Source organism: Crotalus tigris, unplaced genomic scaffold, assembly GCF_016545835.1.
Source record: "Crotalus tigris isolate CLP2741 ecotype Arizona unplaced genomic scaffold, ASM1654583v1 scf7180000017694.5664430, whole genome shotgun sequence".
Taxonomy (NCBI): domain Eukaryota; kingdom Metazoa; phylum Chordata; class Lepidosauria; order Squamata; family Viperidae; genus Crotalus; species Crotalus tigris.
Window position 1 is genome coordinate 1,005,337 of NW_024096572.1, and position 26,942 is coordinate 1,032,278.

General features: G+C 37.5%; 1 protein-coding gene across 2 annotated transcripts in view; it reads left to right on the plus strand.

The window, feature by feature from the left end:
* The window catches only part of CHST11 (carbohydrate sulfotransferase 11), a 187,265-nt gene that overhangs the window by 54,796 nt on the left and 105,527 nt on the right, over nt 1–26,942 (plus strand). The window lies entirely within an intron of this gene.

A 26,942-nucleotide genomic window follows, 5' to 3' on the forward strand; every position in this document is an offset into this window, starting at 1 on the left:
ACTCCTTCAATAACTTATCCCAGTGTCAGATTTTTATTACCACTAAGAGTGGTACTATTAAGCCAGTGCTTTCCAAACCTTCTTCTTTATTACCCAAAACCACTTATCAGAAAGTCTTTTTTACCCAATATAGGTAAAACATGTCAATTTAAATATCCTTGATGTGATTGGGAAATGGGCTTGTGTGTCATTACCTGAAGAAAAACCACTTTTAACCAATTTGGGATACAGGTAATCCCCAGGTTATGACCGTTCACTTAACGCTCATTCGAAGTTATGTGATAAGCACCTTCTAGTGCTTATGAGCAAGTCCCGAAATTATGAATATTGCAGCACCACGGCAATCATTCGCCCTTACGAGCAACTACAGTGGCACTTCAATATTCAGCCTGGTTATTCCTTCCCTCCCTCCCCATCCCCGCCCTTGGCCTCCCTAGGTACCAGGCCTTCAATACTCACCTTGCAAAGATCGAGATCCTTTGCTTTTTTGGCTGCTCCAAGCCTTCGGTGCATTTGCAGAGAATGGAGGCCTAAAATAATGCAAGATCACGCAAGATCAGTAGAGTGAGATCTTACGCTACTGATCTCGTGTGATCTCATGGTACTTTAGGCCTCTGTTGTCTGCAACAGAGAATAAAACTGAAGATGGGGGACACTTCCGTGGCCTTCCGGTGGCCGATCTGGAGGCCTTCACCAGGCTGCTGCCGCCTGGATCTGAGGTTGGGAGACGCTTTTGCGGCCCGATCTGGGCGCTGGATGCCTTCTCCAGGCACTGCCGCCCACATCTGAGTTCCGGGGATACTTCCACAACCCTCCAGTTGCCCAATCCAGGTGCCAGAGGCCTTCACCATTCTGCTGCCTGGATTTGAGGCTGGGGGATGCTTCCGTGGTCCTCCGGCAGCCTATTTCCGGGTGGGAGTGGCCTGGAGAAGGCATCCAGGGCCTAGATCAGGCCACCGGAGGGCTGTGGAAATGTCCCCCAGATCCGGACAGCAGCAGGAATCGCGGCAGAGAGGAGACGGATATTTTCAAGGTGAATCCAGTGCAGCAGGAAGAGAGGGGGAAGCATGAGTTATCTTAGTGAGTCGGGAAGGCCTTGGGGGCCTATTCCATCACTAGGCCCTCCATGGCCTTCCCCATACCGAGATACCTCATTTTCACTTAATGAGCCACATGCGTCTAAATGAGCAAGGGAGTGATCTCGTTTAAAGTACGAGATTCACTCCCACGAGTTTTCGAGTTACGAGTGGAATGGGCAGGCTCCATTACACTCATAACTCGAGGACTACCTGTAATTGATCCAGGTTTGGGAAACACTGTATTAAGAAAAAAGGTTCAATTGAAATTGTCTTTCTTGTAAGGATTACCCAAAGTCCTGCTTTTGGGAAGAATAGAGAACAGATCTTGGTCTTTTTCAGGGCACTATTATACACAGCTAACATACCTTTCCCCTCCATACAGTCTTTTAAAAAAAAATTATCCAGGAGAAATGACCTTTTTTTTTTTTAGCTTTGTATCCCAGGATGAGTGTGATGTGGTTAGTCTCTTAAATCTTTTATTGCCTTCTTTTCTAGACCTTTGATATCCTACTGTGCCATTGTTGTGCTTTAGAAGACAATTTCATTCCTTATTTGCACTTGAAGAGCATAAAGAAATAGATTTGCTCCTGTGTCTTCAACATAGTTTCTATATTATATTTTTTGCTAATGCCAGAATTGCTTTAAACATAGAAACTCTTATAAGAGAGAAAATGTGAACATTAATAAACTCTTAAATAGCTACTGTCAGAAAGCCAGTGGAACCTAAATTCCAGTCTTGTGCAATCTGCTATAAGCCTATTCTCCTACAACATGATTACAAAATTCAAAATCTGATTCAAAATGGCAGGGCTTTTTATGCAATGATATATCATAAGTACCAGAGGTCACTAATATCCATGTACTTACAACAAGAATGTATATGGGAGAATCCTTACTCCGTATTGCATATTTTATTTTTACTGTGTTGTTTTCTGTTACTTGTCAACAGTGGAGGCATGGATTTAATTCATGCAAGATATCATCTGCTTTACTTTCATCTTTGCAAAGCCATCATCTAATTAATTGGTACTGCCATACTGTGACGTTTCAGAGCATATTGGAAAAGAAATAAAGATTTGCCTAAGCAAATGAATATATAATATCAAATAAGCTTACACATTTCATAATACTGAAGGATGTAGCCATATTTAGCTATGTCTGTATAATGGCATTATTGCTGATAATCTTTTTGTTCATACAGACGCCCTTAACTATGACATCAACCACCTTCTGAAGGCTGTGGAGCCAGATAAGGTCCTCCCATTTATTGCTTAAGAGAACAGCAGAATATTATTTCATTGGGTATGAACACAACATAAGTGACAGAAATTTATTTGCCAAAAAAAGATGTCTGGAATATGCAACCTGGAGGTTATTAGCACACAAGGACTTAATAGTTGTGAGTTTCCAAGACTTCATGTACTGTACATACCTCTCTTACAGAAAGAATTGGGTGTAAAATATCCAAAGACAGAGGTGGCAGGAAGTTGCCAACTACTAAGACTATGGAAGTTTGATATCAGAGGTGCACAGCCATGGTTCTTAAAGCAAGCTGCCACCCATTTCCTCCCCACTCCCAATTTTAAGGATAGTATATAGTTTGTTTCTTGGATCAGCAGTTGGGAGGAGAAGGAAGCTTGATCAGCTAGCCTTTGAAAAATGGTATGTCTGCAAGATAATCTTTAGAGACTTTGGCTTCTGAGTGGCATGCTCAGGAAATGCCTTTTACACAGTTTCATCTGTAGCACAGAACAGTGCAGTTATAGTCTCTTCTGACTGGGTGGTTTCTGCTTGCTCATTCTATTGCATATAATGGAATATGGAGCACAAGCAGCAGCCTTTAATCAGTGCTATCTATGGCAATAGCTAGTTAGTTGTTTGCTTAGCAGTGTAATTTAGCAGCTGCTTGCAGGGTGGACGTAGGCTTATGGAGTGAATGAGTACCAGGGGACTAAAAAGGAAACTCCAGAATGCTGCATTCTGAAAACAGGAGGGGAGACCAGTCACCTTAGGATAAACAGCAGGACTGATTACAAGGGGAGAGTTCTCCTTTCCTTTCCTGTTTAAAGAGGAGACACTGTAAGCTTGGATTTCCAGATTTAAGTGTGTGCTCGAATACAATGGGAGAAATTTGGTAACTGATGGATGTCCAAGTATGCTTTGAGAAGGAGGGAAAGCAGCAGATAAAATTCCTGCAGACTCCCTATTCAACCCAGTCATTCCACATTGTGATGAGGCATTAAAAGACTTTCAATTGGGTGCATTTGGGATCAATGCAGAAAGATTGACATGCTTCAAAAAGAAGAGATGGCCTGGCAAGATCTTAGTTTCCAAGAATTTTTCTGTGGCCCAGATCAACCCCTATGCTTTCGTAGAAAATAAAGCAGGGGCAGCTGCAGTATGGTACTTAATGATATGTGGTAAAAACTGTGACAGATGGAGTAAAGAGATGCTGCTTAGGGAATGGTCAGGTAAGAGAAGGCATAGCCCACAGCTGGATAATGGATGAAGCAAGAGGCTCAGAAGGGATCCTCCCTAGTTTCTTAGACTATAAGCAAAACACTGGGAGTTTTGTACTTTCAGACTTGTAAAATTCTGTTAACGGAGCTTTACCATAAAGTTGAATTAGTTGAACTGGTATATTTCCTTTCTGGCCTACCTGGTAAGGCTGCCAAGTACTTTGCTTGGAGTTTCTGGGGAAAGCAAATTAGGAGGGGGTGATAAATAGCAGTCTAAAATATTTATTGTGTAACTGGTTTTATTATTAGGGCAGTTCTGGTTCAAGGACATTTTATGTCCCTAGGCTGTATGGACTGATGGTACTATCTCCTGCCGATGCAAAGATTTGCATTTTTAACACTGAGTCAGAAGGAGGGGTGGCACTGGCACCCTATAAGCTTTGGCGCCTAGATCAGGGCTACTCAGCCTTGATCTAAAGGCAGACCTGTCCTATAGTAGTCATTTTTTTTAAATGAGAAGGCATACCAACAGGCTTTTTTGTGAGCCCGCTCACAACATGCTTTTCACTTTTGTTTACCAAATTAGGAATATCAGGTTATGTTAACATTATTACATATAATGACCATGGAAGAAATAGCACAAAGATCTTCTCTTGTTTTCATATGTATGGAAATAATACAGCTTTTTATTTACTTGTTCAGCAAAAGGTCACAATACAATCTGTCGTCCATGTAGCTGTTTTAGTATGAATTAGGTATGAGTTGATTTTATTCTCATATGCAAAGATTTGTCTGCTAGCGTGATCGGAGCCCCTAGAAAATGATAGCTGTCACAAATTTGTCTGTAAAAACTTGCACATGCTTGCAAGCAGTATGATTAAAGCTCAACATGGGTGGGCTGAGGTGATTGTTGCAGAACCATAATGGTTGATAATTTCTGTTCCTTTCAATTCTCTTACTTGGTACTTACTTGGTACAAAATGCCAGGTTGTTAATAGGGAAAATAGTTTTTAGTATTATGACTAAGGCTGTTCCAGAAGATGAACTGCAAGCCAAAATGAACCAAGCATTTGCTGGCTAAAAAACTCTGGTGATGGTATATTGTCTTCTGTTTTCCACGAAAGGGGATGAAAGCAAAGAAAGGAGTGCTCTAGATTTTATTTATTTATAATACCACTTTTATCATTTTTATAAACAACTCAAGGCAGGAAACCTACCTAATATTCCTTCTTCCTCCTATTTTTCCTACAACAACAACCCTGTGAGGTGAGTTGGGCTGAGAGAGAGACTGGCCCAAAGACACCCAGCCGGCTTGTATGCCTAAGACAGGATTAGAACTCACAGTCTCCTGACTTCTAGCCTGGAGCATACAGTAGATGATGCTTAGATTCAGTAAAAAACAGAAAAATGAAGGACTTCTTGATAGATTTATAAAGATGGTGAAATAACATACAATGATTAATGTAATAATAATAATAACAACAACAATAATAACAACAATAACAACATTGGAAGGGACCTTGGAGGTCATCTAGTCCAACCCCCTGCTCAGGCAGGAAACCCTATACCATTTCGGACAAATGGCTGTCCAGTCTCTTCTTAAAAACTTCCAGTGTTGGAGCATTCTGGAGGCAGGTAGTCCTTGATTAATGACAGCCGTAGGGACTGGAATGACCCTGTAAGTAAAGTGCAATGTCATATGATCATATCATTTAGTGATAGTAATCCTAGCACTCCCTGTTGCCATTATTAACCAAATTCCATCTGTTGTTAGCAAGGACTCATCCTGATCCAAGCCATTCCCAGCTTGTTTCCTCCCAGCCCTGAGCCTTGGTAGGGTAAGGGACTGCTTCCTCTTCCACACCCCTCACCCACTACCTCCCCCATCTGCTTTTTTGGATGCCCTACATTGCCTCTGCCAACCCTATACTCCAGTGACCCTGCCATCCCAGGCTCTATAGCAGTGGTTCTCAACCTTTTTAATGCCGCGACCCCCAACCGGTCGTAAGTCGAGGACAACTCAACCGGTCGTAAGTCGAGGACTACTCAACTGGTGCAGCACCGTTTGCAGAATGGGACTTTCTATTGGCTTTCAAAAGCCAATAGAATCAAAGGGAGTAGCACAGCTAAGGAAAAGGGGGGGAAAAATGGCGGACTGCGTTGTTTGGCGACCCCCGTGAAATGGTCGTTCAACCCCAAATGGGGTCCCGACCCACAGGTTGAGAACCACTGCTCTATAGTCTCACAAGAAATCCACATACAATTTGGACAAGTCAACACACAGTTCCGGGAAGAAGGCCTGCCAGAGCCAGCAATTCCTTCATAAAGACCCAGCCTAGGCACACGTCAGCAGCAACAGGAGAAAGAAGATAGCAGAGATCACCCGTGGGGGGGCAGCAGGACCATCCGAGTCTGTGGTGTCCAGGACTGGCAAAGGTGGTGGAGTGCAGGATGGCCAAAAGAGCAGAAAGGAGGTGGGTAGCTGGAATTGAAGTGCTCCTGCAATTATAAGTCCCTGAAGATGGGCTACCAAGTCCACAAATTTTGATAATGTGACTTTGGGGTATGTGTGCTACAATGGCTGAAACTCGGGATCAGATGTAGCTACCATATGTTCAGAACCGCCATAACTTTGAACAATCACTGAGCAAATGGTTGTTAAGAAGAACAGCCTTTACATTAGAAAGTGCCTTATATGTAACAACTATGAACGGCATTCACAGCTTTCCATAGCCAGCTGCCATTTGTTTGTTTTGAAACTACATTTCCAGAATTTCTGGTCTGGTCTGGCCAACATTGTAATCCTTATGCATCTATTCTAGAGGATTTCAGATTTGGAAAGGATGACATACCACATATAATTTTTAGAATTCAGGACAAGGAATTCTGAACATATAGATGACTGCTTGTTCTCATCTGACACTTGATGAGGCTATTTCTTCCAGTTCACCCAACCAAATTATACAATGGAGGAATCATTTTGAATTTAAGGCAATTTCCACTCAAAGGTAACTATGGAAGGTGGAGTTGGCTAGTGAGTGGGATCTTCTCAGTGGTTACACCCAGTTGTGGAACTCCCTTCCAGAAGGTCTTCAAATGCTTCCAACATACTTAGAATGTCCCCACCTAAACTTAAATGATAGAGTACAGATGATAAAGAATATAAAGCCAAACCATTTTATTACCAAGCCAGTTATCCTTGTAATTCATAAGCATATATTTTTCTGGATACAGGAAATGCTTGGATACAATCAACATAGTTACTGTGATTTGAATAAAAATTCTCAGTTTCATAAAAATCTACCATTGCCCAAAATTTCATAAAATAATAATGTAATCCTTAGCTATCACATTTACCTTTCCCATTCATTATACATTTATACATTCCAAACCAGTCATTTACAGTCTTTTTAAATCATTAGGGAGGGAAATCTTCAACTTTAACTTTGACATTAGTATATTACTGACATTAAACAGCCAGGGTATTCCTTTCCTTTGTCTCGAAATGTCAAGTAGAATCATAAAACTCCATTTTAAGATTTCCTAAATGCTACTTTTCCTTCGTCTCTCAATTTCAATAGTAAATTAATGTCAAGTGAATATAAGAATCAGAGGTCCCAACCAATAAAAACAGTCCTGGAACTGGTTTGTCCTTTGAAGTTGCTACAGATTGATAATGAAAAGAATGGACTGTTCTCCAATTCTCCGAATTGGATGTTTTAGGGCAGGTCTGAGAACCCTGGTCATTGTAGTAGACTAAAGATTAGCTGAAAATTACTGCTTTAAGTAGTGGGGAATTTGGAAATAATAGGGAAAAGTCAAAACCTCATTGTGCTAGCTATCATTTCCTGCAGCTCAGTTCTTACTATTGCTATTCTGTACAGTTCTAAAAATATGTATACAGAACCTTGGCTGGGAGAGATAAAAGCAACTAGGGAACAGAGAAGTCCTTCTTCTGAAGCTTTACTATAGATGGCATCCTCAACATATTGCATTCAAATTCTTTGATTCTGTCCTTAGTTCAGGAATAAACCAGATGGCATCTATGGACACATCTCATGGCAACTGCCACATCTAACTCAAGTTAAAAGATACTGTAATTAAAACTTGGGGAGCTTTTTAGGGCATTGAGCTTGGTGGATCCCAGGAGGCAGACCTTCTCTCCTGTGACATCTGCTTTATGGAACATCCTTCTTCCTCTGAAGTCAGGCTGGCCCTACTCCTATTGGTTGTCTGGAACTCCCTCAAATCTTGGTTATGCCATCTGGTTTGGAGCTCCCAGGAAACCAGTGAGATCTTGACGTAGCACCATATCTTTATTAATAGCTGATGTTCTATCTTAGCCTTTGTATTTTTTAAAATTAGTTTACATCACTTTTTCAGCCATAATTTTGCTGAATAAGTAAATAATAATGGGGAAGCTGGCATGGTGCAAAGCACATCACCAACCTTTTTGCTTACAAAAGGAACTCATAACAATGGTGGGGAGAAGTTGCAAGGATGGTGGGGAACATTTTGGGAAGGGAGAAGACTGAGAGAATTTACTGCTGCTAAAAGTGCATTTTGTAACATCCACCATGGCAGCCATTTTTCTGACATAACAATTGACTTGCTAACTCCCCTCAAAAGTTGCTGACTTCTGACCTAGTTTAATCCTTACCAATCAAATCTTTTCATTGGAAACTCAGCTCATTTGTAAAATATGAGCTGCTCTCCCTCACTCTCTCTTTTTTTAATCCAAAGACATGCAGAATAGAAGAATGGGATCAGGTGTATTTGGAATTACTTGCTTTAATTTATATACCGAAATAGTGCAGATAGGACGACAAAATGTTCCTTGCATTTTCATTTTTCTTTCTGAGTAAGGATGTGTGGCAAGTAGCATCTGTTGTGCAGGGATGTGTGGCAACAATGACTAATGACATTTATGCAGAATAGAAATGAATCATTATGAATGGAAACAGTATGCATCTTTTGGAAAAGTCTGTAATGGAGGCTGGCAACCTTCCAGTCAATATGTAATTACTTCACCAGGAGAAATTGCTACCCAGACAGACATATCTCTATAAAAGGAAGAAAATTCTTAAAATATAGAAGCCAGTGATGTAATAAAGATTTGATTCATAGCTAACCACTGTTCTCTAGAATCACCTTTAAGCAAGTGGGTTCCTATTCTGTAGGTGATGGGTGATCTATTGCATGACTGTCCATTCAACAAAGACTTATGCTTAGTGTCAGGGTTCTGATAGACAAGACCAAAAAAGCAGAACTCCAAGGCTGAACTCAAAGAACATGTTTATTAGTTACATAGTATCGGCATGGTCAAAAGTGAAACCAAGTTTGAAGATCCCTTCAGAGCACAACAATATTGCAAAATTAAGCTTCCCACCCCAGTGGTATGCAATTTGCTACGTTCCTCAATAGAAGAGTTTGGCGGGCTTTCTAACTAAATGCTCCTGCCCCTGTCTAACTGATAGAAATGACCTTGGTTCCCACAGGACAGTAAAATGTTTTGACTAGTAGAAATCCTTCATCCCCCTCCCAATTTTGTGGCACTTTAGAATGAACAAAATGGCTGCAGCCTGGTTTCATTGTAGAGTTGACATCTAGATCCAATCTGAGTCAGTCCCTGGGACCAGAGGTTTAGTCTTTCTAGCTTTCAGACTCATGCTGAGCCTATCCTCAGGGAACTTTTTGCTACTGGAATGTGTGCTTTGGGCTATTTCATGCACAGAATTTATATGGTGCCTGGTTCTGTGTGGCCCCCTCTCTATTGATGGCTGGCCATTAAGTTGTTGCCTGTTTTGTCTAGAGACCAAGGATGACTTGCCTGATCTTAGCCATTGCCCATCCATTTGCTCATAGCCTCATTCCTCCAAAAATGAAATAAAGCTGCCTAAACGCAGTGCATTTAACAAAGGCTTTATTGAGGTTACAGAAGTTCAGGTACTAAATATTTATTTTCAGCAAGACTAGAGCAGCATTTTCCCCTTGAGCATTAAAACAGGCAATCTATGGACATGATATTTCTCTCTGCTGCCTCGTAAAACAGTAATAAAGCAACTGATCATCTTTTTCTTGTGAATCATCATTATTTACCAAAAGAAAAAATGTTACTACCAGCTTAGTTCTGATTTCTGGTTTTTTGCTGTTTGATCCTTACACTGAAGTAATGGTCTGTGCATGCCAGAAATTTAAATCAACGAATTTATGTTATGTAAGATGGAAAAGGAGAATTGGAAAGAGGTCAGAACCGTAAATGGTTCATGGTTATGTGTGAAGAAAAAGCAGACTGGATTACAGCACTGCTTTACTTCTGCATTTTTGAAAGAAGGAAAGGTCATCTCATTCAGCTTTCTTTCAATGGGAAATGGGTCAGTTTGCCAGAGGTTTTGTAGAAGACTATCCATTTATAATACAGTTGCCTATTTTGTCTGAAGATAACATGTCCTTTTAAGAAATCAAAGTATCCTTAGCAATTATGACTTCTGATGTTCTTTCTTCTTCCTCATTATTGGAGGTGGGATGTAGTCTGGAGTTGCAGGAGAGAGAGAGAGGCTCTTTCCCAAAGAGATATCGGAGCTTGGAATGTCTGGTGGGCAGGAAGAGTGCAAGGTAAAACCCTCCCTAGCAATTCACAGAGTATAATCTATAGTTGTTGCAGATATTTGCCTTAGTCTGGTAAGATTTTGTTTGTAGGACAATAACAATAAAGGCTTTACTCAGAAGTAACTCCACATGTCATTCTACCTCATTAAGACACCTGCACAGCAAATAAAAGGAGGAATAGTTAAGGGGTGGACCAGTGAAGGAACAGGAAAAAAGGGATGAGCTGTACTTGAGAGACACTGAATAGACAACTCAAATGTACAGTCTTTTATTAGTTGTCTTAATTGATTAAATAGCTAATTATATTTCTATATAACCAAATCTGCCCAAGACCCACACTTATAATTAGCCACTAAACATTAGTGATATGTACCTGACAGTCAATAGCTAATTGAAAGAATGAAAAAAAAATTAATTACAATGTATTAAGTGATAAACTATTAAAACCAACAAACATAATGATAAAATAATGAAGAGAATTAGTCACCAAATGCTTTCTGGAACAGCCTGATTTTTGTCATATTTTGCAAAGAATTGGAGAAGGAGCCATCAAGAGAGAACTATTGTATAACCATGACCATGGTTAGCATTTCCTAACCTCAGCCCCCCTCCCTCACATCATGGAAGTGAGGGACAACTAATAGTCTTTCTTGGGATGATTTTATAGGTAAGAGAAGACAGTTCCCCAAGTACCAGGAATTTAGCCTGGTATTTAGCCCAGAGGAAGGAGGCCTTTCTCTTTGAAAAACAATTTATGGGATCTGATTAGTTTAGCTCAGTACTGGGATTTCTTCAAGAAGAGACTTTTAGGAGAGAATTAGAAGGCTCCCTGTATAAAAAGACTCAGCCCAGGGCTTTGCAAATTTAACTTGGAAACTAATTGGTAAGTGATTTGCTGAATAGATCAGAGTCATGTACATATTCCAGATCATGTCAAAGGAGAGTTTCAGAGCTGTAAATGGAGGAGTATCAAGGTTACTCTATAGTCAAGGAGAGGTAAAACACTACATCAGACAACAAGGGACAGAAAGTCTTTTTCAGCTCAATTCTAAAAGGCTTTAAGAGCTAAACTGTAATTCTGAAAAACTAAAGATACAACAAACCTTCACACACACACACACACACACACACACACACACACACACACCAGAAGAACTATATTGGAGATCCTTCCAAAATAATCAAAGGCATTACTTGCACTATCACCCTTTCCTGTATGCCTACTCAGAAATAAGCAAAGGCATTATTGACAAAAGAGCAGGTCTGCAGTTTAGGCTTCTTGATTTCCAACTCCACTGGACTTTCAGCTGGCAGTGGTTGTGAGAAGCACATTTGCATAGTTATGGCACCAACTGAGCCAGTCAGGTTTAATAAGAATTACTCACATCTTTGTTAGAAGTACAATGTACTTAAAAATGAGCTACCCTTGAAAAGTGCCTATGTTAGCCAAGCTATTTTCCATTGAAATCCAGAGGCTTAGAGGATGTTTATTTTAAAAGATCCCTATTAGCTACCAATTGCTTACCAGGTACAATTTAAATGACTTAAAGTTTGATTTTACATGAGACTGTCTCTCCAACTAAGAACCTGTCTGAAAATTCCTCCCCCCCCAGCCTCCCGTTTATTTTTCCTGACCAAAAACTCAGTTTTTGGATATACAGGAAATGATCTTCCAGAGCCACGTTCTTTCCAAGGAGGTGCTCTGGATTGCTCCCCTTGCAGTATTTAAGAAGATGGTTAAAAAAATAACAACAACTATTTTGTTAAGCCGTTAACTTTTAACTATTTTAATTTTTGAGTTTAATTTTTGTTTTTATTGTTTTTGTTTTCTTAAATTTTATACACTGTAATTTTATCTTTGTCAGATGCCTTGACTGCTTAAATAAACCCACTAAGAAATAAAATAGAAATACTTGGACAAATTACCATTTGAGCATTGCAAGCTTTATGTCCAGCTGAATTTGGTGAGGTTTATTTTCAAACACGAAAATTGTAGGAATAAAAGTAGTACACTAAAAGTAGGGCTTTTAAACCGAATTAAGCAACGTCAGCAGATTGTAGTTGCTATATTGTAGCAGTTTCAGTAAAAAGGCAAGCATTGATTCATTTTCCTCATTGTTTTATAATATGTAATCAAAACATCTGGAAAAACAAATTTATAATTTGTGCTTCTTGTTGCATGTATTAGAGGTATTTTTAAAAAAATAAAAATAAAGAGAGCTATGCTGTACTAGCACTCTCTCTGCTCCTAGCCACTGGATAAGCAAATCATCCATTTCTGAGGTCCTGGAGGCAAAGGGGACCACAATGGAAGGTGACTGATTAACGTTAAGCTTCTGAGCTAAGTTATCCTTGCTCACTTCAGGGATCCATCAATGTAGCTTTTTTGGCCACAGTTTCGAACTGATGTGCCACTGCCTTCTTCACAAGGCTTTTTATTTTCCTTTACCTTCACCTTCATGTTGCTTTGTATTTCTAATCTGAAAGCTGTTCTAGCACAAGTCAGAGATAAAATTACGCACTGTCATCAGTTTCCTTTCCTAGATAAGCTGTGTTTGTGATGGAAAGTTATACAGTGAAAGTAAGACTTTCAGGACCTTCCTTTCCTGACAAAAATCACATTATGTACCTTTTTCAAGGCTTGTGGAGATGGGGGAGGAGAAGTAGAGAGGGAAATGTTTGCTTGTCAAATATCAGAATAAACAGCTTTTTAAGCAATTGTATCCCCCTGCATTTTTCTACTTCTCTGAATTATTCTGTCTGCTTCCCTCCTACTAAAGTCAGCCCTAATATAGTAGGTTTCTATATAGACAATCTATAATTCTTTCTTGAGTGAAAATGTGTTGCATATCATCACAGTCACTGTGTTTATATGTGTTGTGTGCACGCACATTTCTTTGTTCAGATCATACAGACATTACATGCAATCTTATTTGCCAATGAACACATTTAAATTCTCCATGTGTTCTAGCTCAACTTGTGCAATGAGAAAGCTCAAGTGTATTCAATCTGGAACTTTCCAGGTATGTTAGCTCTGCAGCTCCCAGATTTCCCAATCAGTATGGCTAGCAATTCTGGCCGACAAATTCTGGCATTTGTTGTCCTTTCAGATCTGGAGGGTGCCAGCTTGATAGCCATGCTAGTTGTGGATGGAATGGGTGTTTAGAGCAATATAGTTGCAAGAAGATTGCCCATTTATAATACCAACTAAATACAATTCTTTACAGAGTCTAATAAATGTAAATTCTAAATTAGAAGTAGAAGTGGATTTCCAAAAATGTTCTCCTATTGGAATTTTTGCATTTTATTCTCCCTCTCCAAGCACTTAACTTGAACTGTGGGAAATTATTGCAGCTTAGACTTCAAGAGAATACTCAGGAAATGTCTCTCTGGAATCTCAGTTGAAATTGCAATATATTGTGCACAGAGGAATGCAGCTTTTTGTTCAGAACCAATGCATTCAAAATGGCGCCTTTATATAGCAACCACACAGAGTGGCCTAAGAGCAAGGGATGACTTGCTCAGGATCAAGATCATTTCAAAAATAAGAGCTTTTCAGGAGATAACAGAAACAAAACTTCTATTATTAGGAATAAAATATTGTAGATGGGTGTGTATCCTAGCACCAATCTGTCGGTAAGAGACTGGTAAATGGAAAGCAGGGTGTAACATATGGCAAGATAATCCTCCCTCCCTTAACCACAGTGGCAATATAAACAGGTAAAATCAGAGCTCCAACTCTAATGGGTGCTATGTGGTAAGGTAATTACTTATCATCAAAGCTCCTTGAAATCCTTAAAGGAAGGAGTGAGATGAGAAGACAGAACTGTTAATGGTGTTTGTAAACCCATTGAAGTTTTGCTAATGAGATTCTGTTTCATCTATTATATAGTGGAGAAAAGGATGGAGATCAACCCATTCAGAATGCTAATCAGTTGTCCTGGAAGTTTGAAGTAATACTATAAGAGCCTTTCCTCAATTGCACCTATCACAATATAAACATGCTTTGCAAGATCATTTTTGTCTTATGCCCTCATTACTTTCATTTCATCTCCAGTCCATGACTGAGACAGGCTTAAATTGGCATTAGCATAAAGCTAACAGAATCCAATGACAGCCGCAACTTTACTTTCGTCTCCTCCCCAAAGAGAAAATGTGTTCTAAGCTGAACAATTGACAAAAGAGCAGAGTGGCAAGCCAGGTAATTAAAGATGGTTAAGAGAGCACTTGGTTACCAAGAATGCATATAAATCTCCAGGATCATCAATTACATGTGAGGGCCCTTGATGATGTCATTTCAGAGCCACTTTGTGTGATTTTTGAGGAGGACTGGGTAAAAGGAAATGTCTCTATTTTCAAAAAGGTGGGGAAGGGAAAAGGAGCTGTGCTGCGACAGACAGATCAGCTTAATGTTGATGCCAAGTCAATTCTGGAATAAATATTCCTTATTTATTTAAAATATTTTGTCCCATTTTTCTATTTAAGAAATGCTCAGAGAAGCATCTGTGTATGCTACCTTGAGTTCCTGGAGGGGAAAAAAATGTTTATAAACAGAATAATTAATTAGTTTAAGAATAAATTTTAAAATGGCATACAAGTATAAATTTACATACTTATATGACTGCACAATATTTTTCAAGTATACGCATATAAAGACCTGAAAAGAAGTTAAAAATGGTAGGCAAAAAAAATTGAACATGTAACAAAAGATATGAAATACTCTCAATCTAATTTACACAAACGCCGTGCACTACTCCCTTGGGAAAGTGTCACTCCTTGAAAACCAGTCTGGCTTCCGCCACATCCAGTTTATACATTCCCTTTTGTTTTTAAAAATTTTAAGCTCTGACTTTTTAAAGACTTTATCATCTCATTACCTCTATCAAGTAGGACTTAGTCTTACCGTTCCTTTCAACCCATTCACTTTCTTCCTATATTTAAATATTTTTAAAGTATTTATTTATAACCTACCTTTATTGCTTTACAGATAATCTTTGACTTACAACTATTCATTTAGGGACTGTTTGAACTTACAGTGGCACTGAAAAAAGTGACATGACCATTTTTCAAACTTATGATCATAGCAGCATCCCCATGGTCACGTGATCAGAATTCAGACACCTGGCAATTGACCTGTATTTATGACGGTTGCAGTGTCCTTGGGTCACGTGATCTCCTTTTGCGACCTTCTGATGAGCAAAGTCAATGAGGGAAGCCAGATTCACTCAACAACCGTGTTACTAACTTAACAACTGCAGTCGGTTCACTTAACAACTGTGGCAAGAAAGCTCGTAAAATGGAGCAAAATTCACTTAAGAACTGTCTTGCTGAGCAATGGAAATTTTGGACTCAGTTGTGATCGTAAGATGAGAACTACCCATAAATAACTCAAGCTAGTGAAAATATCTAATATTCCTTCCTCCTATTTTTCCTCACAACAACAACAACTCTGTGAGGTGAGTTGGGCTGAGAGAGAGTGACTAGCCTATATAGTTGCATGCCTAACGTACGACTATAACTCATCATCTCCCAGTTTCTGGCCAGGTGCCTTCTCTGATTTAACTATTTCAACATATTTCTTTTGTATTTGTCACACACTTTTATATTCAGTCCACACTGATTCATCACTGATTTGTTCTTGAACCTTATACTCATCTTATTGTGCCTCATTATCGCATGTACCCAGTTCCCATTTCTTTCATCTCCCTTTTATGTTTCCCTTAACATATAAGTGGGTGGAAACACACTTTCAGACACTGGTGTTTTTGCTTTTAATAAACATTCATTCCTCACAAAAAACTACCATGCAACTATTATTCTTTTTAACCATCATTGGCATGGTCCCCCCAAAATCCATCAGTTCCCCATCTTTTATAATAATGTTACTGATGAACATTTCTTTATCTGATTGTTCCAGATTTTCACCATTTATATATCTTGCAATCGCTCACTTAATTTTTCTCTTGAAGACAAACACTTTGGTCTTTGATACATTGATTTTTCAGATCCTTTCTGTTTGTTGCATCTGGCAAACAATCTAACATTTGCTGCAAATTGTTCGGTTTCCTACTCAATAATATTGCATGGTCTTTTTGTCTATATGCAAAAATACAGACATGTACTCAGCCATTGTACATCTGGTGTTACCACAAACATTCCTTAAACATTTTTCCATAAGTGCATTAAATGATCAAAGAAATGATCAAAGAAACATCATTTTGTCTGCACAATCATAATTTAAAAATATTTTAAATATTCTGTGTTTAAAATTATAATTAAAATTATGATTTTAAAAATGCTGAGCATGCACTTAACCCTTCAATAAATTGGTCAGAAGATTGAGAAATAAACAGAAACTGGGAGGATAAAATCAAGGATTGGAATTAGACATTATTTAGTGAGGAATTCTCCAAAACAGGAACTGAAAATGCCCATCCAGATGGAATAGCCTTCTGTAAGTCTGGCTTTGCAAGGAGTGGAAGGTAATAAAAAAGCTACTCTAGCTGGTCTTACTGACGAAGCAAATTTTTCAAGAACAGGTGCATGCAAAGAAATTGATGGTATTTATTTCATGCAGATGATTTTGCCAATTTACCCTAGACTGTCTTACTGTACAGAAAAATATTGAAGTTCAGTGTTATTAAAATCAGAGAAACACACAGGAAAAAGCTGTTGAATAAAATGATAAGTGATATTTCTTTGTTAATAATCATGAGATTAATGGGAATGATGTACATGTATGTAACTGGCTTCAAACACTGTAATAAGACATATTATGATTTATTCAATTCTGACTTAATTAATATGTTGGGTGGTGCTTCCCAATCTGGTAGTTCCAACTGTGATTTAGTATGATGTGTGAACTTGATCTATATATGTAAGCAGTAGGTGGTAATCTACTGTGATTATCTGCTGTTATTCTGAGAGTGTCTACATTAATTTATTCAATAATACTTAATGAACCCAACAAGGATAATGAGCAGCCTTTGTTTCATGCTGAAAATCTTAGAATTAAACTGTTTTACTATTCTGTTCATTGCTTCTAGTTCTTTGTTAGTACTGCCCACTGCCTTGATTATAATTGTACAGGCTAGCATCAGTCTCTTTTACATTCTAGGAGACAGTTGAACTGAATGCATTATTTTTGTCCTCATTCAAAATAAAACAAACACACTTCAGAAAAATAATTGAAGTTTATATTCTTAAAGTCATTTAAAAATTACAGGAAAAAGCTAGTGCAATCTGTGTACAGAACTGATATTTCTGACTTGATCTGAGGAAATGAGACCGTAATTGATTAATTAGTAAGGATATTTGTATGTAACTGGCTTCAAACACTGTAATAAGACATATTATGATTTATTCAATTCTGACTTAATTAATATGTTGGGTGGTGCTTCCCAATCTGGTAGTTCCAACTGTGATTTAGTATGATGTGTGAACTTGATCTATATATGTAAGCAGTAGGTGGTAATCTACTGTGATTATCTGCTGTTATTCTGAGAGTGTCTACATTAATTTATTCAATAATACTTAATGAACCCAACAAGGATAATGAGCAGCCTTTGTTTCATGCTGAAAATCTTAGAATTAAACTGTTTTACTATTCTGTTCATTGCTTCTAGTTCTTTGTTAGTACTGCCCACTGCCTTGATTATAATTGTACAGGCTAGCATCAGTCTCTTTTACATTCTAGGAGACAGTTGAACTGAATGCATTATTTTTGTCCTCATTCAAAATAAAACAAACACACTTCAGATATAATAAACCTTATATTCTAAAGTCATTTAAAAATTACCCTAGTGCATCTGTGTACAGAACTGGCCTGCTGACTTGATCTGAGGAAATAGACCGTATTGATTAATTAGTAAGGATATTTATTAAATGGTGACTGAATCTTGTTTTGATTAGATCTGATTTCAAAAGATTATTTTACATTGAAGAGTTAACAGAAGCTCAGTGGGAGACATTTACTTTATATACAAAAGGCCCAGGATGGATCCCTGGTATTCCCAAGGTAAAGCTTTGGAGATGTTATTTATAGCCATCCTGGACATGAACTAATTTAAATAAACCAATGATCTGGTAAAAGGTTATTTTAACAATGTTTAATAAATAGGGTTCAAAATAGAAGGGCAGCCCTCATATCTGAACTGGCTAAAATGAATCTAAAATAATTATATTCGAAGCAACATTAAATCTCTCTGAAAAACTGAAGTAAAAATCCCTTACCCAGGAGAAGTAAACACTGAACTATAAGATAAATGTGAGAAATTAATTACTTGTTCCTTTGTCTTCTTGAAACCTACTAATGTGTGTATCTACAGACTTCTGAAGTGAGATACCTGTGTCCATTTTGACATAAGAAAAGGGTCAATTTGTCCTTTCACAGTAGGAATTCTCTTCTGAATTCATCCATTGTGAGATTAAGAATACAATTCAATACACGTTACAAATTATAGATTATGAAAGCATTGTATTCTGCCCCCGCATCCCCCCAAGATTGCATTAAAATCCCTGCCCTTTTAAGGAATGAAAGGAGATGGCCCCATACAGAGAACTTTCATGTCTAAATGGAGATTTGAAAGTTATCCCGAATTCCTTATAGAATTGGGAGTCTATAAAAGCAGCATGAAAAGGATATGCAATTTGTTTAAATAGCTTTTATAAACACAATCCATTTCAAGCGATCTCTTTGTTGATGAAGTTAGGATTTTACAGGTGTTAGTGTGTAGCCATGGGAGACAGAAAATAAGAGCAATTGGAAGCACCTCAAATTATTTAGCCTACTTCTGACTCTTAATCTCATCTGGTTTTATTATGCTATTTCAATCTTCTTTCATGCTGCTTTAATTCAATATTTTCCTATCATTATATTCTACTTGCAAATTACTTCTTCTCATTCAGCGTTAAGACATCATGTGGCCTCTAAATATTGCTGAATTACAATGCACAGCAGGCTAGCCACCTGGACCAGTGGTGAGGGATGCTATGGAAATTGGCAAAATCAAGAAGAGCTGTTTCTTTCTCTTTGAAAAAAAAATCCAAAACATAAAACTGTTGCTAAAAAATCTATGTTAAAAACAAATCAGCAAAACAAAACAAAACATCAAGCAATACCAATTGCAGATAAAATTCATAGTTAAATACTCAGCATTAACTATGCATTCATCTTTAAAAGATAAAAGCATATGTGGAAGACCAATTGTGTGTAATTTAGGTTTGTCACATGGGACACTTAATGAATGTTTTTTTTAAAAATGGTATGTTGAAAAAGCGGTATCATGGTTCTCACTTAATAATACACATAAACCAATTAAACTACTTTATGGCTTATTATTATGTGTGAGCCCAGATACTGTCAATATAGTTACATAATATGCAGGGTTACAGCTCGGCTGTCTGAACTTAGAAACATGGTTACTTCAAGCTTAAATGAGAAGCTATTAACCATACTTGATAGTTGATTAGTCTTAAGCAATATATTTTAGCATATCATTCAAACCTGAACTAACAATTAGCTCATATTTAAGCATCATTAGTCCTTCAGGATGTGGGATTTAGTAACAGAAGAGAAAAAATATCAAATGCAATGTCTTCTCCTTGGCTGTGCAATGTCAATCTTTTTCCTATTATAGAATATCAGAATTTAACTTTTCTTTTTTGTATGAAAACAGACTTCTGTTTCATGTATTGCTGTTGCTCCCCCTGCATTAGACCTTTAATATAATAAACTACACTAGAATTGATTAGCACAGACATAATATTTTATTTCATTTATTTTCAAAATCTGAGATCTCCAACAAATCTGCTGCTCTTTTGTACAGCCATAATGATCTGGTTCTGTGCCTGAGCCTGAGCTTCCTGGTTGTGTGACAGGCTTGCTTCCTGGTTGTGGGAATGGCTGTTTGTTATTTTTTCCTGGCCGCTGCATGTTTTAATTTGTTGTATACGTATTTTTCATCACGTCTTTGAGATGGACAGCAATAAAAATCAAGTCAATCAATCAGGGTGAGGCTGAATATTTAATTGTTCTGTGGGGTCCTTGTTGCTCTCAGAACTTGTTTTCATGCAGATGTTTATTGATGTTTCAGTTCTTTATTGAATTAGGTAACATCATCAGTGCTTAAAGGGAGAAAGGATTTGCTCTCATTTTATATACATATACACTTTATATACATGATGTTACTAAGTGACATCAGCAGTGCTAATAGGGAATGAGGTTTGTTCTCATTTTTATACATATGTATATAATATTAGAGCAAACCCCACTGTGTATTAGCACCGCTGAAGTTACCTAGTTTGATAATGAAACTTCTACATGAAAACATCCAAGATCAGAGAGCACAAAGGACCCCACAGTTCAACCCTCAGCTACAAATATTCTCTTCTAATTGTGCTATAATATTGGAAACAATTTGGTCAGTCTGCCTGTGTGTGTGTGTGCGCTCTCAAAATCATTGGGCAGCTGTAGCACAGTGTGTACTGTTTCTGAAACCAACACATCATTCAGAAAATCCAACCGGCTTTTCTGTTTATCATTCACCTTACTGACCTCAGTGGTTTATAACTGTGCTGTCAAAGAGCCTGCATTTCTTATAGTGACTCAGTCCAGCCATTCAGGAGTCAATGTTCTGATGTGACAAGGGAATAAGGTCACAGGAGGGTCAGACTGATTCACAGCAAAAGAAAGGACTATGTCCTATACTACTGTAAACATCTTCCATAATCTTGGCACATGAGCTGCCTTTTGGATGTGTTTGGTTGATGATTTTAGTTATGTCTGGTTGTTTAATGATCCAATTAATCCTGTCTCTTTTTTCAGTACAATTTCATTCTAAGTTACATGGGTACATAAATTATTCATTTATTTAAAGAATGTATATGTCATCTACTCCCTTAATGGTGCTATGTGGTATGTAAAATACAATAAAAACATAATGTCCATTTAAAAATGAAATAATGATCAAAACACACAAATGCTCAAATGCTGACATTTTAAAGCCTTGGAAAGGTAAACAAATATTAAGACCCTTCTTAAACTTCAATTGCAATGACCATTTAATCTGTGATATGAATCTTGCCAAGAAGAAAACTGAATTCATTAATATAAAACACTGTATACCCATAATGGGGTACCCCACTGATTTCCCAATATCTGATACAGGGAGCATGCAATTCAGTAGGTATCTTGGTCCTTAGACTTGTAGACCTTTATATTCTTCTATGAGTACCTTGAACTGGGCTGCAAAGTCAGCCAACAACCAGGAAAATAGTTGCAGGATTAAAATAATGTGGAACCCAAGGAAGCCTTCTGAAGCACTCATGATACCACATTCTGGATGAGCTGTAATTTCTAGAGAGTATTGGCAGGTCATACAATGAAGAACACATTGGGATAGTCAGCCATGAGATTGCCAAAAGACAAATCACTGAAAACAGGTCTTGCTTCTGCAAATAAATATGGACTTGCTCTGTCAATCAAGGTTGATAAAAAACTCTTTTTCCCACTATTATTATGTTGCTGTCCAGCATCAGCACCAGAAAGATACCCTGGTGGCAGAGTTGCTCCACAAAGAGAATCCGATCCCACCCAGAAAACACTCATGATCAAAATCTTAAAGAGTTTGGAAGAGCACCTGTGTAACCATCTCTGTCAGTTCACTCAAGTATTTGCCAAGTACACAAACAGAATTCCTGTGTTCATCTGTCCATTCAGAACAAGATGCATACTGTTTAAATGGGCAAATACACATATATATTCCTCAAGGCAACTAAAATGATTTTAGTGAACATTTTCACTAAATGAAGTACATCTTACATTTTAAGAAGTACATTTTATATTTTACTTTTGTATAAATAAGATTCTGATCTTTCAAAATCAACAGGAAGACTGTTTTAATTCTTAAAAATGCAATCCACTAGAGACAGATAGTTTGTAATACAGACTATCTGTATTACAAACTATCTGTAATACTCCAGACACAGAATAAACAGAAACTGAAGTCTAGGACTTAAGTTAACAGATCTCAAAGTTTTTCTAGCCACAGAATTGTAGGGCTAAATGAATCATATGGGAAAATGATATTATGTTGAACATGAGAAGGCAGTTACAAGGGAAATATGAAGTTAAGAGAGGAGGCAGCCAAGAAATTAAATTTGTGTTTGAAGGATAAATCGTTCAAATGAGAGTCAGCAGGTGAAACAATATTGGTCTCCTGTGTCCTCTGATCCTAGTCAAAATTATAGCTGCAATAGCATTTCCCAGCCATCTGTCATTGTGATGTTATAGTACTGCAGAGGCCAAGCCAGCATCAAGGTGCATTGTACTCCAGAAAATAAGCCATTTGGATTCTAGTGTAGAATCCTTGGTTCAATATGAATTCTCTCTTACAGTTACTGTGTTACTGCAAAATTAGATTTTCACACATTGCTTGCATTCACATACATTTAAATCAGTTTTTAAACCACATACCACTAAACCAGGGGTAGGCAACCTCGGCTCTTTTATGACTTATGGACTTCAACTCCCAGAATTTCTGAGTCAGCATGGCTCAGCTTGGAAACTTTTCCCTTTCCCCTTAGCGTGGCTGGCTCAGGAATTCTGGGAATTGAAGTCCACGAGTCATAAAAGAGCCGAGGTTGCCTACCCCTGCACTAAACCATAATGGATGGATCCATAGCTCATGTTAATTCAAAGACAAATTACTTATACTCCAAAATGCTGATCCACTTAAATACATTGATCCATTCCAAGACATTAGTCCACATATTGACTGGAGTGAATGGACATTGCTATGAAATAAAACTTGTAGGGAAGTAGTTCAGGGAAAATTGCTGTAATCAAGTTTTGGAGATTCAAGTATCTGGTTCTAAGAAATTAGTGGAAATAAGAACTGTAAAAGACTTCCATTGCCTGGCATAAATTCCTTCAGCCTTCCCCAAACTAGGGACATTACCTTTAACTGGCAAGTGCTTTTATTCCAAATAGCTGCTGGGCTGAAAAAAAAATGACAGGGTTGAATGTGCTTTGAAGAGAAGCTTCTGCTTAATATCTGCACTATTACCCATGCCTGGGGGATATTGTTTCAGAAACTGTTAAGTACCTATTGGGACAAAACTTTTCATAAGCAAACACAATGGAAAGTAAAGTATATCAAGGTGTTTCCAGCTCTTTTAAAAGACTAACCATCATCCTGATCAGTCTTTTGGACCATCGCTACCAGGAAAAGTTACCTTCACTGCAATCACTCACCAAACTGCAGTTATGAAATCTTGATTTAATAAGCCACCATTCACAGTAGATGAAGTGAATCAAATATATCCCCCGAATTCCATCAAAAACTGTGTACATGAATTAAACATGTTAATTTTACATAATTGATTTGTACTTATTTATGTCACTTCTGTACATTTATGTCATTTTATTTGTTCATCAGCCTAAAACCAACCAGAATTGAGGCAACTTGCAAAAATTTGCATTATCACTCGAGGTTTTTAAGAAGAGACTGGACAGCCACTTGTCTGAAATGATATAGGGACTTCTGCTTGACAGGGGACTGGACTAGAAGACCTCCAAGGTCCCTTCCAGCTCTATTTTGATTCTAAGATTCTAATGAGGTCAATGTAAGGATTACTTCAATTGATGTAAATGATATTTATAGTAATAAAGTAAAAAGTTAACTATTAAAATATCGTAGAAAAGTAAAATGATATACAGTTCACAAAGCAACTTCTCAATATCTGTATATTTTCATGATGTAAATTGCAATTATGACAATATCAACAATGCAAATACAGTAAAATTATTAGAAAAAAACCCCCCATAATAGTGGTCTGGCTATTTATACTGAATTCTCAAAGATAAGAGCATTAGTATTTCAGTGAAAAGACAAAAATAATACAAGTATGATACGTTTTAAAGGTCAGTCTATTATTTCTAGCTTTGGTAGAAAATTCTGTTCTGCCCTTTAACTAACAGATATTTTCATGCCATTCTGCTTTTGTCTGATCTGCCAAAGATTTTTTGACAAACTCTATGCATAAATGTTCCTATTTGCTCACTTGACTTCACAAGGTGGAAAGCTGGGTTGACCTTGTGCTATATTTTTCAGCAGTATTTGCTGGTTAATATGAGAGCAGCAGTACAAAATGCTTGGAGGACACCATGTCACGCAGGGCTACAAATATCCCTTGGGTTTTGAGAATTTTGAAAGAGTTTTGATCTTTTCAGGTGGTTAGCAGTAGCAGTAGCACTTGGACTTATATACAGCTTCATAGTGTTTTACAGCTTTCTCTAAGCTGTTTACAGAGTCAACATCATTTTACCAATCTTGGAAAGATGGAAGGCTGAGTCAACCTTGAGCCGGTCAGAATCAAACTCCTGGCAGTGGGCAGAATTAACCTACAATATTGCATTCTAACCACTGTGCCACCACTGCTCAGTGTGCAGATAAGAAATATGGGTGTGTGTGTGAGAGAGAGAAGGTTAGGAACAAAATGAGAAGGGTCAGGGTGGGTTCCTTGCTTAAAGAAGTAGCATTAGTGAGTCTGAGCAATGATGTTCTTGTTGGTGCCAGCAGGGAACTTCTCAGAGCGCTAGAACTCAAATGTAGCTATATGATAGCTCTTCAAGGTAGACCAGGTCAGGAAACAAAGATCACGAAAAATAAAATAAAAATAAAAAGAGCCGAGGTGGCGCAGCAGTTAGAGTGCAGTACTGCAGGCCACTTTAGCTGACTGTGTTCAGCAGGTCAGCGGTTCAAATCTCACTGGCTCAAGGTTGACTCAGCCTTCCATCCTTCCGGGGTAGATAAAATGAGGACCCAGATTGTTGGGGGCAATGTAAATATATATATACATTGCTTACTGGTGTACACTGCTTAGAGAGTGCTTGCACTTAAAGCGGTATATAAGTCTCATAAATAAATAAATAAATAAATAATATAGCTCACTTTATTGATATAGGTTGATAGGATTTCTCCTTCCCATCTTCTTATACCAAGGAGACTCAGTGTGAGGCACTTTTGAATTTCTTTTTCATGCTTTCTTTTCCTCCCAGAGCTAAGTTCAAGTTTTCCACATATTTTCTTCATGGCCATGTACATCTCTACTATATAGCTCTGAATTCCTCATGGGAATCCAATTATCTTTCTTTAAATAGTGTGATATTTATATGTAATTTCATTCACAAATTTACCCATTCATGCCCACACAGTTTCAAAGTTCTGGAGTAGGCAGAATTGCCTATTAAAAAAAAAAAAACCTGTTCAGTTTCACTCTTATCTTCATGGAGCAGCAACATTTGGAGGTGAAGTCTACTTGGAATATGTAGTACAGCATTTAAAACTGAGGATTATTTCCCTGAAAACATTGCAACAGTAGTTACAAGATATGAGGAACATTTTCCAATAGAAGCCTGCCAATTATCAGTAGCAATGTTTAAATAATTCATTTTTAAGTAGACAAAAAGGAGGAGAAGGTTTTTAGGAAGTGGAAGTAAACCATTATTAGAAGTCTACTGTTAAAAAAAATAGTCAGTAGTCTGACTATCACCCAGAATCTTACACTACTGTTGCTAAGAGACACATTTCTCAGTATCCAACTTTCCATCTTCCTGTGATGTGTAAATATCTTTGTAGTAACTGTCTTTGCTCACAGTAGAAAAGCCATTGTTTGATAACATCAAAATGTCCAGTATAGGATAAATTTTGCGGCAGGCAGAAATCTGAGGGAAGCAATTTCACTCAGCCCAAACTGACATGAGCAATCCTTGGATAGGTGTACCTTATACTGACTGAAGCTAGAAGCTTCTAATGGTTCTCTAGAGAAAAACATTTTTATTCCAAGTTGGCATATTTGTGCCTGCTAGAGATTAGTGATTATTAGCTTTCATGTGTTCTAATTTTAAGTAATTGGTCCAATTAACTATTTGATTAAACAGTTAATTTAAATTATAGCACATGATAATATCCATTCACCTGAACTATGAAGGAAAATGAAAACATATAGGATTGATTAAGTGTTTGGATTTTATTAGAGCATGCAGGTACAAATTTGTTAATTAAATAAACATGAAGAATTGAAGCCACTCAAGAGCCTACCAAGCTGTGGTACACTTCTCTGCTAAGAAGGAAAAGTCACATGTTGTTACACAAAAATCCTTTTTTAAAATATTGCCGTTGAAATTAAGATTTATTTTTTAAATGTTTGAAAGCCACCTCACTTCTGCAGAGTCTGCAGTTTTTATACAGATTTTAATTAGATAAAAGAATAAACTTACCTCAATTTATTTATTTCCTTAGATTCTGTTTTCAGGCATATACCACAAAGCTAATGGTAAGTCACTGTATGGTGCACCTACATAGTGACTGCCCTTTGCTTTCTGTTGCAATATAATAGTACAGTATTCCTAAAGACAGTCTGGCCTTGAGGATGGAAGTTTGCTGGTGGCTAAAATCACTACCAGAGATGGAACATGCTTTTTGTTGGGTCTCCTGTCACGTAAATGGATCTCTTTATCTCCAGCCACAATTTTTCATTTGTGCAGGATACCAAGTTTTCTACCATGGCCTTTAACTAAATTAAATCTGGTAAACTCCTCTGTTTCTTTTTAAAAAAAAGATCTTTGATAATGTTATTGCAAAATGAAAACAATATGAAAATACAGTGCAAAACATCCTCCTACAAATGCTTAGATCTAGAGTGAGGTAATTTGTTTTGTAATTTGTTTCATCTTTACATGGAAATATAATATTTTAATGTTCTGGATAAAATTATTGCAATGATGAATGTT